This window comes from Aythya ferina, assembly GCF_964211825.1.
Source record: "Aythya ferina genome assembly, chromosome: 1".
Taxonomy (NCBI): domain Eukaryota; kingdom Metazoa; phylum Chordata; class Aves; order Anseriformes; family Anatidae; genus Aythya; species Aythya ferina.
In genome coordinates this window covers 186967990-186981235 of record NC_140296.1, presented here as the reverse complement: position 1 = coordinate 186981235, position 13246 = coordinate 186967990, and the positions used below count along the sequence as shown (strand labels likewise).

Sequence of the window (13246 nt, the reverse complement as noted above, 5' to 3'; positions counted from 1 at the left end):
CATATAAAGCAAAATGAAATATCTTCGGTCCATGTACTCATTGCTTGTGGAAAAAAACATGGTATGGATAAATAATTTGACTTGGTGATAGAAGCACAGTAACTCTATTACAAATGGGATTTTACTTAGGTTTATATATAAGGGTAGTTTGAGGACAGATTTACCATTATGAATTCAGAGAAGAATTTTTTTTTTTTAATTTTTTTTTTTTAATTTTTAAATCCCTTAAAAAACTTTTGTGTACATATTTATTTTAGTAGTCTACTTTTAATATATCTTATACCAGTGAGTTAACACGCAAACAAATAAAGACAAGCAATATATTTTTTTTTCTGTTGTTATAGCAGAGTCTGCACAACTGTGCAAGAGTGAGGTAGAGTCTATTTATGTGCCAAATTAATTCTAGTGCTGAACACACAGAAGCAACTTCTGATGGTAATAGGACTTAGTGCTAAACAAGTGTGTGGGAGAGAGGGTACACGGGAGGAGAGGGGGACGAAATGATATCCACAAAACTACTATTTTTGTACCATTTCCCACTCGTTGTCCTTTTTGTGTTTCTCTGAGGATGTCATGATAAGATATAGTTTAAATCAGACAAGTTTTAATGCAAAATTTTTCTGACATGAGCTTATCCACTTACAGTTTACAACTTTGTTGTAATCAAGCTTTGTTAAAAAGTAGTAGTCCGTTTGCAGACATAGTAAAAATAGGAAAACTTTGTTTATTTCTTTCAAAATAAACTTTTTTTTTTTTTTTTTTTTTTTAATTTGGATATCAGTAGCCCAAACAAATTAAATAATTCAAAAATATTTCAGCTTTGGCCCAGAGAAATTTCATTATGAATCTAATTTCTATATTTACTATCAAACAACATGTTGATTTGATTTAGAAAGTTTTAAAGTATTTTTGACTTAATCATCGCTAAAAAATACCTTGCATAAAACCATTAGAGTTAAAACTATTAATTGACTGTTCCATAATGTTGCACAAAAGTGAGAAAAAATAACCACACTAATAAAGTGGATTGCAGTGCTGCTACAAAAGTATTATTATTATTATCGGCTATTTTTAGACCACATGTGCATCTATTTTACCTCCAAAGTGAGAAATTTCAGTTATTACTGCCCCAAGAAATAAACCATCAAAGCATTAAGAGCTCTTTAAGATCAGTATCAGAAAAGTGTTAAAATCACTGTGAAAATACCTCAATTTGGAAAAAAAAAAAAAAAAAAAAAAAGTAATACATGACAGTACAATTAGTTTGTTCATGGAAGGCAGTCCTGTGGAGCTGTACTTCATTGCTGACCAAGAAAAAGCTAGAGGAAAGATATAAAAGATTTTGCTGTTAATTATCAGCTAAAGGAAAAATATTCCTTTGACAGAAAGGGATCCAGGAGAGAAAGGAGAAAAGGATATTTATAGAGTTGTGGGGCTAGTAACGTTAGCATTTATGAAAAAATGTATGCTTCAGTAGATCTAATATAAGTGAACAATTTAAAGTACACTTAGCGACATTAATATGACTGACTATAATTTCTCTTAAAAGAGAATTAAAAAAATAATAATAATTTTAACTCTGATGGTTTTAAACAGCAACTTTCATTCCCTGAGAAGTTTGAATTTTCTATCAATTTTAAAAAGATGCTTGCAGTTGAAAATCAACATTTTCTTAGAAAGAAAACAACAAAGTAAAACAAAACAGAAACTTAAAAATACCTGTCTCTCTCTCTCTCAAAAAAAAAAAAAAAAAAAAAAAAAAATCAGTAAAGAAAACAGAACATTAAAAGAAAGAAGCTACAAAAATTTAAATTTAAACTTTCACTCAGCAGTGTTATGGTTTGACATTTAACATGAAACCTTCTTCTTCTAGAGCAGATTTCTATTATTTCTGTAAGAATAAGATTCAGCAAAATATATTCTCTAATTTATCTTTTAGGTTATTAACTCTTACTCATGTCAGTGATGATGTTAATAAACAGTAGAATCATGGAATGCTTAGCATGTAGTGGACTCCTGGATTCCTTCTACTCCTCCAAAAGCAACTAGATCAGTTTGGTAAGGATCTTGTCCAGGAGAGATCTGAGTATCTTCACAGATGGAGATATCACTTTTTTTTGTCCTGTATTTGACCACCATCATAGTGACATTTTTTTTTTCTTTAATTATTTTTTAATTAATTTTCTGTTGCAGTTACAGTAATATATAACATGAATGTTTCTGTGTATACATATACACATTTATGTGCATATATATATGTATACATATATATATGCTTAATACATATTTGAATTGTCCTGAACTATGATTTTTCCTCTAACTACTGTTTATCTCTAAAGATTATTAGTTTTCTGTTGACAAACTAAATCTTTCATTTATGAAAAATATTGCAGCACACTATTATGCTTCATAACAAATCTGCATATCTCTGTTTCTCTTTGTTTAGCCAACAGTGAACAAAATGAGATTTTCAGTTCTGTGCTAGTTTCCTTCTTAGATCTATGGGAACATGGCAAATCAGTGATTTTTCAAATAGCCTAAGACTTAAAGTAGATTAACACTTTACCAATGCTTCCATTTCCTGGAAAGTTTATTTTCTGTATAACTGGATTTGAAGGCAATGGAAGTCTCAAGGGCTTGAGACAACACCTACAGTATACCAGAAGAGATACACTTTGTCAAAAGTTAGAGAATTGTGCTATTATTTCAAATACATTTAATTTTAATGTATTATAGCAAAATATTTAAATGCCAACAACGTATTAAAGTACCAATAATGAATTTATTTTGTATGAACCAAATGCAGTCCATTCTACTTTGATAAATCTGCATAATTTAAAAATACTTGAAAGCAATAACTGAAATCACTCTGTTTATTGCTACTGGCTCTATCTTTGTTTTTAACTGTGACAACTGCCAGAACTGTCAGTTTGTATACAATAAAGTTTGTCAACTTGTATACAGTAATATGACTGGCCTTAAAACTGAGACATGGCATGAAAAAGTGAGAAACTGCCCTGTTTTTGACCTGGGAAATAGAGTAAGAAAAAAATTGCTTATGGTAAAATTTAGAAGGATTGCTTGATTTTATTGTAGTTTAGGCTGAGGCTATGGTGAATCTATCCATATATATATACATGGATATATATGTATAATATACATATATTATTCACCAAAAGAGTAATTCACACTTGTGAAGGTATGTACTCAGCCTAAATTTAAACCTCTTGTCTCACAACTGCAGCATAATACAACGTTACAATAGGTAAAAAAATGATTTCCTGTACTTGGAAAATTGGGCTACTTTGAAGGAAATAATTACAGATTCAAGAGACCCAAATGAGAGCATAAAATCCTAATCATCTAGCTAAACACTCACTTCACTGAAAAGCATCCTGAATTCCCACCACTTTACCATGTACCTTTCATCTAATGAAAAATTATTGCAAAATACCCAAACACTCCTTCAAAGTAAAAACAGAACCTCTGATGGACACTAAGAACTCTGAGCCAGCCTGTCAAGACACAGTTATGTGACGCAATTTCAAATCCTTCCCTGTATGACAGTGCTTTTAGTGTGTGAATAGAAAAGAAAACAAATCTGTCAAGGACTATTAAACACACAAATATGAGTCTTATGAAGTTCCTGAACCATGAAGTCTTTTAGGACAATGTCACTCCATGCTTGACCTCTTATAAAATTCTTTGCTAATCTTTCACTGTTGGTCAGTGTCACCCTCACATTAGTATGAAGTTTAATCAGTGGATTGTTGGACAAAAAACACAACTCTGACATCCCCCGTCCCCTGCCCCACCTCCCCTTTTTTATTTATTTATTTGAAAGTAAAATCTTTCTTAATTTCCCATATAATCAATTCCTTAGATAGAAATATAGGAACAATACATACACACACTACAAAACAAAATTTACAGTTCAATTTAAATGAATTCCTTTTTTTTTTTTTTTTTACTTTCACACCTTCCAGATTCTTTAATAATTTTACTTTAGAAGTGGAAAATAAAAATACTTTCCTCTTTGTGTTTTAAGCTTTTTTTTTTTTTTTTTTTTTTCAGTTTTTATCTTCTGATATTTTCAAAAAGTGAGAAGTACAGAAAATGTAAAAAGGAAAGATGTCTAATACACACTTTTAATGTGTTTTAATTATTTTTATCTATCATTAATGTAATACACAATAAATGTTTGTTCATTGTCTTTTGTATTATAAAACAAGGAGTTCCGTTTGAGGAGCAGGAGTTGCAAAAGCTCCCTGCTGAAGTAAGATGTATAATACTTGGCTAGACACTATGAAAATTCTTTTGCTTAATGTAACAAAAAAGAGAACCCCCTCCCCTTCTCTCCTTCTGCATCTCAGTTGCCTCTTTTGTTCAAAGACACTGCTGCAAAGTTCATGTAACCATCTCCTGATAAGTTGCTAAACTAGTGTATCAACATCCTGCATTCCTGTCTCACGCTGGGCCAACATGACCAAATAAAAAAAAAAAAAGAAGTTGAACCACAACGCGGAGGAAGACTACGGCCTTCATCTTCACGACCACCAGAGGGATATAAAAAGGGACCCTGGCGGGGGTGAGGTGCGCGCCGTTGGTGGAGCCGAGACTCCCCGGCCGCCCAGCGCTGTTTTGCTTGCTGTTGCTTACTCAATAAATTCCTTTCTATTATTAATGCAATGCTCTCTGAAAATTAATTAAGGGGGCAACTTATAACAAATTTGGTGCCGTGACTCGGATGAAGGCAATCTGATTGAAAGACCTTCGGAGGGGGCGCCCCGCTGATTTCAGCGGCCTTCGCTAGGATTACTTTCATTCAAATCCTTCACCGACGAACCCTAAATTCGGCAGCAAGCAAATAAAGCCGGCAACCCCTAGTAATCTTTGTGCACGAAGACCGAACGAAGACTCAGGAGTGAGTAAGTATAGGCCGGTGATCCGTTCGGTTGGGGTTGGGTATCCTGGAGCGTGTCGTTGTGAGACGTCCAATTGCGGACGAAGCGAGTGCGGACCCCTCGGTAGTGCGGTTCCCACATCCCGCGAGGGACTGGGCCACGAAAAGGGGGAAGCGATTAGTGTGTGTGTGTGTGAAGGCGCTCCAGAAGATGGGACAGAAGAAGAGTAAGCCTTCTGGTCCCATGGGCGGGGTAACGTCTGGTGTTAGGTTACCCCAGGATTAATGATTAAAAATTGGCAGGATTCCCCTTTTAGGCGGGGAAGGAATAAAGTAAAAATGATACATTATTGTGTTGAAGTTTGGGGTGGTAAACAGATTCGAGGAGACCACCTTTACTGGCCTGTATTTGGGTCCTTTGAAGATTGGGTTTGCCAGGCCCTAAATATTTATGTAAACTCAAAAGAACCTTTTAGTTTGGAAGAAAGTGAATATGCACATTTGTGGATCAGCTCGGAAACTCGAGCCAATTTATATCCTCTAAAAGAAAAAGGAGGGGATGGGAGGCACAAGAAAAACCGAGAATTAGAGATCCCAGCCCCACTGCCTCCCTATATTCCACCACGCCCACCTGCAGCCCCTCTGACTCCCGGGCTTCTTTATCTGCAACCCCAGGGAGATGCCAATAACAACTCTGACTCTAGCGCTCAGGGACCAGTGACTAGGAATATGTGGCAGTCCCCATTAACTCCGGGGACGTCTGAGATTTTAAGAAAGAGACAGGAGGAGGGTAAGCGAGCTTTAATGGCAACTGGCATAATGTTTGCAGCTGCTGAGGAATAATTCTAACTGGAATAATAACTGCACATTGTATATTGTATATATAAAAGCCCGGGCATTTTTGTTAAAGTGTTCTTTTATACATATGTTAATATGTTAATATGTAAATATAAGAACTGCCATTGAGGTGTATGTCTAAGGGAACAAAATTTGCCCAGGCATATTATCGGCTCATCAGGTTTAAATGTCCCCAGTGTAATTGTCTACAGGCAGTTAATTTACAGTGGTTTGATTTTACTTGTGTATCTGTATATTGTGGATTTTGGAGGGATTGGGATTGACTAGTAAAGAGGTTCTAGGAAAACGGTGGAATATTAACCACTGTAGATTACAATAGGAAAAGTTCAAAGCAAAGAAATCCCGAGGAAAAGCCTCCTAGGATGTATACTAACACATTGGAGGGATATAGTGGGCTGAGAGGGTACAGAGAGTAAAAGAGCCCTTATCAAATATTGTAATCAGTGGTGGCCACTTTATAAACTAGAGGATGGAGCGGAGTGGCCCCTAAATGGAACTACTAATTATAACACCATATTACAGTCAATGTTGTTTTTGTGGAAAGAAGGAAAACAGGATGAAATGTTGTATATTGATGTTGTTTCAGCATCTTGGAGGGAAAAGGTACGGAATTAAGTTGGCCCCTGACTGAGCCTTTGATGTCGGCATTAGAAAAGTAAAGGCTAGAGAAAGATAAAGGAAGTGTTAAAAGGTTTGTGGAAAGTGTTAAAGGTATTCGAAGTTGAATGAGCAGGGAAAGGTGATGTAGGTATTATCTAAGTAACAGTCTAGAAGTTATGGTATATTTGCATATTTGCTGTGGTGTTTGTTCAGTTTCCCAAGCATCAGGGAGGGGGGAACAGCCTGCTCCACCAGGGGCCTCTCCAGCGGTCGCAGGGGGGCTTCGGCTCCAGCGCCTGGAGCGCCTCCTCCCCCTCCTTCTGCACTGACTTTGGTGTCTGCCGGGGGGTTTCTCGCTCTCCCAGCTGCTGTTGAGCAGCAGGTTTTTGTTTGTTTGTTTGTTTGTTTGTTTTCGTGGATGTGCTCTCACAGAGGCACGGACTATGTTGCTATGGCTTGGCTCTGGGCAGCAGTGGGCCCCTTTAGGGCCAGATGAAATTGTCCCTTATCTACCACGGGGAGGTTTCTGTTTTTGTTTTGTTTTGTTTTTCACGGGGGCTGCCACTGCAGTTTCCCACCCCCACACCCCTCACACACCCTCAAACCTTGCCATCAAACCCAATACACTGGAGCAGCTAAGTCATTACTGACTTGTAAAGTATCAGGGATTAAATTAACTAATGAAACCCTAAATGTGATGGGGGTAGAAGGGGCTGGGATAACAGTGCCACTTTTGGGGGATACCAAGCTGAGACCAGGGAATAAAATGATCACTGGGCAATTATTGTATGTATCCAAGGCGGAGACTAACTTGTTGGGAAGGGATTTGATGATTAAATTGGGCATTCAAATAGTAAATTGTTAGACTGGAATAACAGTGTTATTAATGGAGTGCTCTCTGGCCCTGAGAGCAAACGTACATGTATATTCACCTCTGACTGGAAAGCCCCTGAAATGGGGGCGGAAGCAACAATATAGGTGGACAATTCTACCTCAGGGGTTTACAGGGCCACCTATCTATTTGGGTAAATTCTAAACAAGATTTTGGAGCAATTACAACCTCCCAAGGAGGTATTAATGTTATAAATATGTGGATCATTTTAAGGAAAATCGATACTCCCTGATGGGAGAGAAATGCTGAATAAAGTGATAATGAGGCAAATAACTGTTTTACATCAGAAGAATCATTGGGAGGTGCAAGCAATGTGTGATGTTGTTCTAAGAAAGCATGTCTGTGTAGGAATATATACTTTAGGGAAGCACACATGCAGAGGATGTACTATATGTCAAAGGGTAAATAAAAAGGTCTTCTGTAACCTATCTAGAGGGGGACGGGAGCCAGGGCTTTGACCTTTCCAAAGTATACAGGTAGATTTTACTGAGTTACTTGTTTGTCCTAATCGACCACGTGACTGAATGGGTGTAAAGCTTTACTGCAAGGATTAAAGCAGGCCTTAGAGATTGAGTGGGATTTTCACAGCCCCTGGCACCCCTCCTCTTCTGGAAAGGTAGAGCGAATGAATGGTGAAATTAAGAAACAACTAACAAAACTTGTGCTGGAAACTAAGGCTTCTTGGTTAAAATGCTTACCTCTTGCACTGTTAAACATATGGACACAGCCCAGAACTGATATAGGAATTTCTCCTTTTGAAATGCTATATGGTATGCCCTATGACTCGGAATTGCCACTTGATCACCCTCAATTCTAATTAAGACTTGGAAAGAGACTTCTTTAACACCACGATGGGGAAGGCCCCTATGTTGTTTTGCTTACCACAGAAACGGCTATTCGAACTGCGCAGAAAGGATGGACACATGCCGGCCGAGTGAAAGGACCAGTCCGGGAAGGTAAATGGGAGGCAGCTCCAGGCCCTGACGACTCGAAGCTGACACTAAGACGGACTCGATAAGTATTGTGTATTATCTGTGTATCGTGGGAAGGGGAGGAGGCCCTGTTTCGAAGGCTCCCTAGTAGGTTCCCCTGAAGAACACTGCTGCTGCCAAGAAGAACCGATACCTTGTAGTTCGCTGCAACCGAACTGACAAGTGAGGCAGAGAAGTGAAAACGGTGGGGGACTGAGGGGCCGACAATTTAGATGGGCTCCGACCACCTCCTACGATACATGGGAGTCAGTATCATCGTTTTGGTCAGCTATGGGTCTGCGCATCCCCACCAGCCTTTTAAATGGAGCTTAATCAGATGGGAGGATCAATTCATCATCCAGCAAACAACGACAGCGGGTGCTCCCAGTTTCCGCATCACATTATGTGACTTAGCGTCAGTGCAGCCATGCTTTAACCTATCAGGATTTTATTTCTGCCCAAGTTCTAACCCAGGAAAGGGGTACTGTAATTATCCAAACGCATATTATTGTGCATACTGGGGGTGTGAAACCATTGCTACGGACTGGACACTCGGGGCTGGTCGGAATAAATTCTTACAAGTGGGATATGGGCCGCAAGGTTGTAACTGACAAGTGGATCCCCGTTACAGGTGGCAAGGGCATGGTATAGGGTATACAGGAACCTTCCACGGAAATAAAGAAATTTGCAAGGTTCTATATATAAATATAACAAACTTGACGATACTAGCTGGGTACTAGGAAAATGTCAGATTTTACGAACACAGAACAGATAGGGGAGGACTCATACTAATAAAAAGGAGGATGCTGATAGGCCCCAGGCAGTAGGAACAAATGAGGTATTGTCAGAAAATGTCCAGGGAATCCAGCCTGTGGAAAATACTACAGTGCCAACCCTCGGCAGCCCTACAAGCTCAGGTAAAGCTGAGAATGATAACATAGTTGAGAATAACATATGGGGGGGGGGGTCATGAATGCCAGCTACCAATTATTAAACAAAACAAGCCCAAATGTAACAAAACACTGTTGATTATGCTTTAGTATAAGGCCTTCATATTATGATGCTATTGGGGATCCTGGGGAGCCCACCCGCACAAACAAGAACAGCCCTCTACATTGCAGTTGGGGAAAAGACATAAGGGTAACACTAACACAAGTCACTGGAGGTGGTAGGTGTGTGGGCACGGTTCCTAGTGGGAAGTGTCATCTATGTAATACCATGGAGAATGGAAAACAATCAACCGAGTGGCTAATCCCAGCCAACAACGCTAGGTGGGTTTGTTCATGAGTGGGCGTAACTCTTTGTCTATCACTAAAACTCTTTAATGCGTCTCGTGATTTTTGTATACAGGTGATAATTATACCAAGGATTCTATACCACCCTGAGGATTGTATGTATACCCAGCACACAGTGGCAAGTTATCATCTGGAAAGACGGGAACCATTCACGGCTCTAACTTTGGCCACCCTAATAATCCTGGGAGGAGCTAGAGTGGGGACCAGGGTAGCCTCATTGGTTAAACAAAATCAAGAATTTACTTCCTTACGCGTTGCTGTGGACGAGGACCTGACCCAAACTGAACAATCCATCTCGGCCCTGGAAAATCTATCAGGTCACTTCAGAGGTAGTGTTACAAAATCGTAGGGGATTAGATTTGGTATTTTTCAACAGGATGGGCTGTTTGCAGCCCTGAAAGAGGAATGCTGTGTATGCTGATCACACTGGAGTGGTAAGAGATACAATGGCAAGACCCAGGGAAGGGTTGGAAAAAAGGAAACAGGAGAATGAAGCCCAACAGAGCTGGTACGAATCTTGGTTTAATTATTCACCTTGGCTTACTACTTTATTATCAACAATAGCAGGACCTTTGTTGTTATTAATAATAGCACTAACTTTTGGACCATGTATTTTTAATAAATTGATTGCGATTGTAAAGGGATGTTTAGAAGCGGCACATCTAATGCTCATACATGCCAAATACGAGCCAATAAGTACCAACGAAGGAATCAAGGAAACATTAGTTCTTAATAGCCAGGCATTGCAGAGCTTCAATGAACAAAATGAGTAACTAAAAGAAAAAGGAGGGATTGTAATACACAATAAATGTTTGTTCATTGTCTTTTGTATTATAAAACAAGGAGTTCCGTTTGAGGAGCAGGAGTTGCAAAAGCTCCCTGCTGAAGTAAGATGTATAATACTTGGCTAGACACTATGAAAATTCTTTTGCTTAATGTAACAAAAAAGAGAACCCCCTCCCCTTCTCTCCTTCTGCATCTCAGTTGCCTCTTTTGTTCAAAGACACTGCTGCAAAGTTCATGTAACCATCTCCTGATAAGTTGCTAAACTAGTGTATCAACATCCTGCATTCCTGTCTCACGCTGGGCCAACATGACCAAATAAAAAAAAAAAAAGAAGTTGAACCACAACGCGGAGGAAGACTACGGCCTTCATCTTCACGACCACCAGAGGGATATAAAAAGGGACCCTGGCGGGGGTGAGGTGCGCGCCGTTGGTGGAGCCGAGACTCCCCGGCCGCCCAGCGCTGTTTTGCTTGCTGTTGCTTACTCAATAAATTCCTTTCTATTATTAATGCAATGCTCTCTGAAAATTAATTAAGGGGGCAACTTATAACAATTAAGAAGTCAGTATTTGATTCTTTCATAAACTGTGATATGCAATCTTATCACAACTGCAGCTGATATAAAAGTACATATGGTGGCTGCATGCTTACAGTTGGCAAATGTCATTTTCATGGCAGCTAGAGTTTGTGTTTAAAAAGATTTGAAAATAAAACATTTATTGTATCTATACAGACGTAACATGTCCTAAACAGTCTTCTGCCTAAATAAAATCTTCAGCAATGTTAAGTTTGCTCTTTTCATTTATGGATGTGTTGAAATATTTCAGAGATTCTCTAGGTCAATAATTCTACCTCTTACCTGAGCTGAACTACATTAGGTACATCTCAGTAAACAATACTAGCACAGTATTAGACCTAGCTTTCACTGGTACTTCTCTCATGTGACCCCTATTTAGCACAGAAGTTAATCTGCTAAAAAGCAGTGTTAATGTTTACATTAATGCAATTATTTAATTACATTGTTAATTAATAAAATTAATTATTAATTAATAAGTAATTAATATTGTTTAATTAATGTAAACAGTGACAAAATGCATTTCTTCTAATTGCAATATGGTGTTTGAGAACCAGATAAAGGTTAAACATTAAAAATATATACCCTTTAGAATATTTGAATACATACCCTTTAGAATAACCTGAAAATGCAGTACATAATATATTCTGATAATTATATACAGTCTCAGTAATAAGAGCATAGAGCTGCAGTCATCCAAAAATGGTGCCATCATGTAATTTAGAAAAAAAAATAGAATTTTCTAACATTTTGGAATCTTAGATCCCTAACACAGCACATACAATCTATGCTTTAAAATAGTAATAAGAACATCTTCTAGCTTAAAAAATAAATCCTTTTATTTTTATTTTATTTTTATTTTAGTGTGTAAACATATATTCTTGGCATCTTAAAATTTAAATCGGAACTGAAAATATATAGCAATAAGAATGTGAGATGCACAAAGTAACAAAAACAAAACAAGCAAACAAAAAAACAAGTGTTTTTCTTGTTTGCTTGTTTAATTACTTTAACAAAGAAAGAAAGAAAGAAAAACAAACAAAAAACAAAACAAAAACAAACGAACAAAAAAAAAAAGAGAAGGTGTGGCCTCAGTCAAGTTCTTGTAAATGAATGTCCTTATATTAGGAATGTGACTTGACATCATTCACAGAATCTAATTTCTGTGAAATCAAATTAAAGTCATGTGAAAACCTGTGGTCCAGAAGTGCAAAGGAGAAACTCTTAGCTCTTAAAAGAATCAAGTCTATGAATTTATCACTGAATATATAATCATAGAATCATTAAGGTTGGAAAAGACCTCCAAGATCATCTGGTCCAGCTACCCCACTACCAGCAATATCACCCACTCAGCCACGTTCCTAAGCATCACATCCCTAAGCACCACATCCAACCTTTCCTTAAACATCCCCAGGGGCGGTAACTCCACCACCTCCCTGTTCCACTGCCTGACTACTCTTTCTCAGAAGAAGTGTCTCCAAATTTCCAAACTAAACCTTCCCTGGTGTAACTTGAGGCCATTAACTCTTGTCCTTGCCCTGGTTATCTGCAAGAAGAGGCTGATCCCCAGCTTCCCACAACTTTCTTTCAGGTAGTTGTAGAGAGCAATAAGGTCTGCCCTGAACTTCCTCTTCTCCAGACTAAACAACCCCAGTGCCCTCAGCTGCTCCTCATTGGACTTGTGTTCCAGACATTTTACCAGCTTCATAGCCCTTCTCTGGACACACTCCTGGGCCTTGATGTCCTTGAAGTGAGGGGCCACAAACTGAACACAGCACTTGAGGTGTGGCCTCACCACAGCAGAGTACAGGGGGACAATCACTTCCCTAGTCCTGCTGGCTGCACTATTCCTGACACAAGCCAGGATGCCATTGGTCTTCTTGGCCACATGGGCACACTGCTGGCTCCTGTTCAGGTGAGCATCAACCAACACACCCAGATCCTTTTCCTCTGCACAGCTTTGCAACCACTCTGCCCCAAGCCTGTAGCATCACATGGGGTCATTGTGACCAAAGTGCAGGACCCGGCACTTAGCAATGTTGAACCTCGTCCCATTGACATCTGCCCATTGATCTAACTTGTCCAGGTCCTTCCGCAGGGCCTTCCTACCCTCTGGCAGATAGACACTTCCCCCCAACTTGGTGTTGTCTGTGAACTTGCTGAGAGTGCACTCAGTTCCCTCATCCAAATCATCAATAAAGATATTAAAAAAAATGGGCCCCAACACCAATCCCTGAGGAACACCACTAGTCACCAGCATTCATCACCAGTCTCTGGGCCCAGCCATCCAACCAGTTTTTAACCCATCAAAGAGTATACTTGTCCAAGCCATCAGCTTCCAGCTTCTCCAGGAGAATAATACGGTAGA

General features: G+C 38.8%; 2 long non-coding RNA genes across 2 annotated transcripts; one reads left to right on the top strand and one right to left on the bottom strand.

The window, feature by feature from the left end:
• Positions 1-4572: 4572 nt before the first annotated feature.
• Positions 4573-9972, top strand: LOC311430571. The gene is made up of 2 exons (XR_014688872.1): positions 4573-4928; positions 9575-9972. It is a non-coding gene; the product is annotated as an uncharacterized lncRNA (long non-coding RNA).
• Positions 6308-9576, bottom strand: LOC311430572. Its single transcript, XR_014688873.1, has 2 exons — positions 6644-9576; positions 6308-6604 (listed from the first exon to the last, which is right to left on the bottom strand). It is a non-coding gene; the product is annotated as an uncharacterized lncRNA (long non-coding RNA).
• Positions 9973-13246: the final 3274 nt, after the last annotated feature.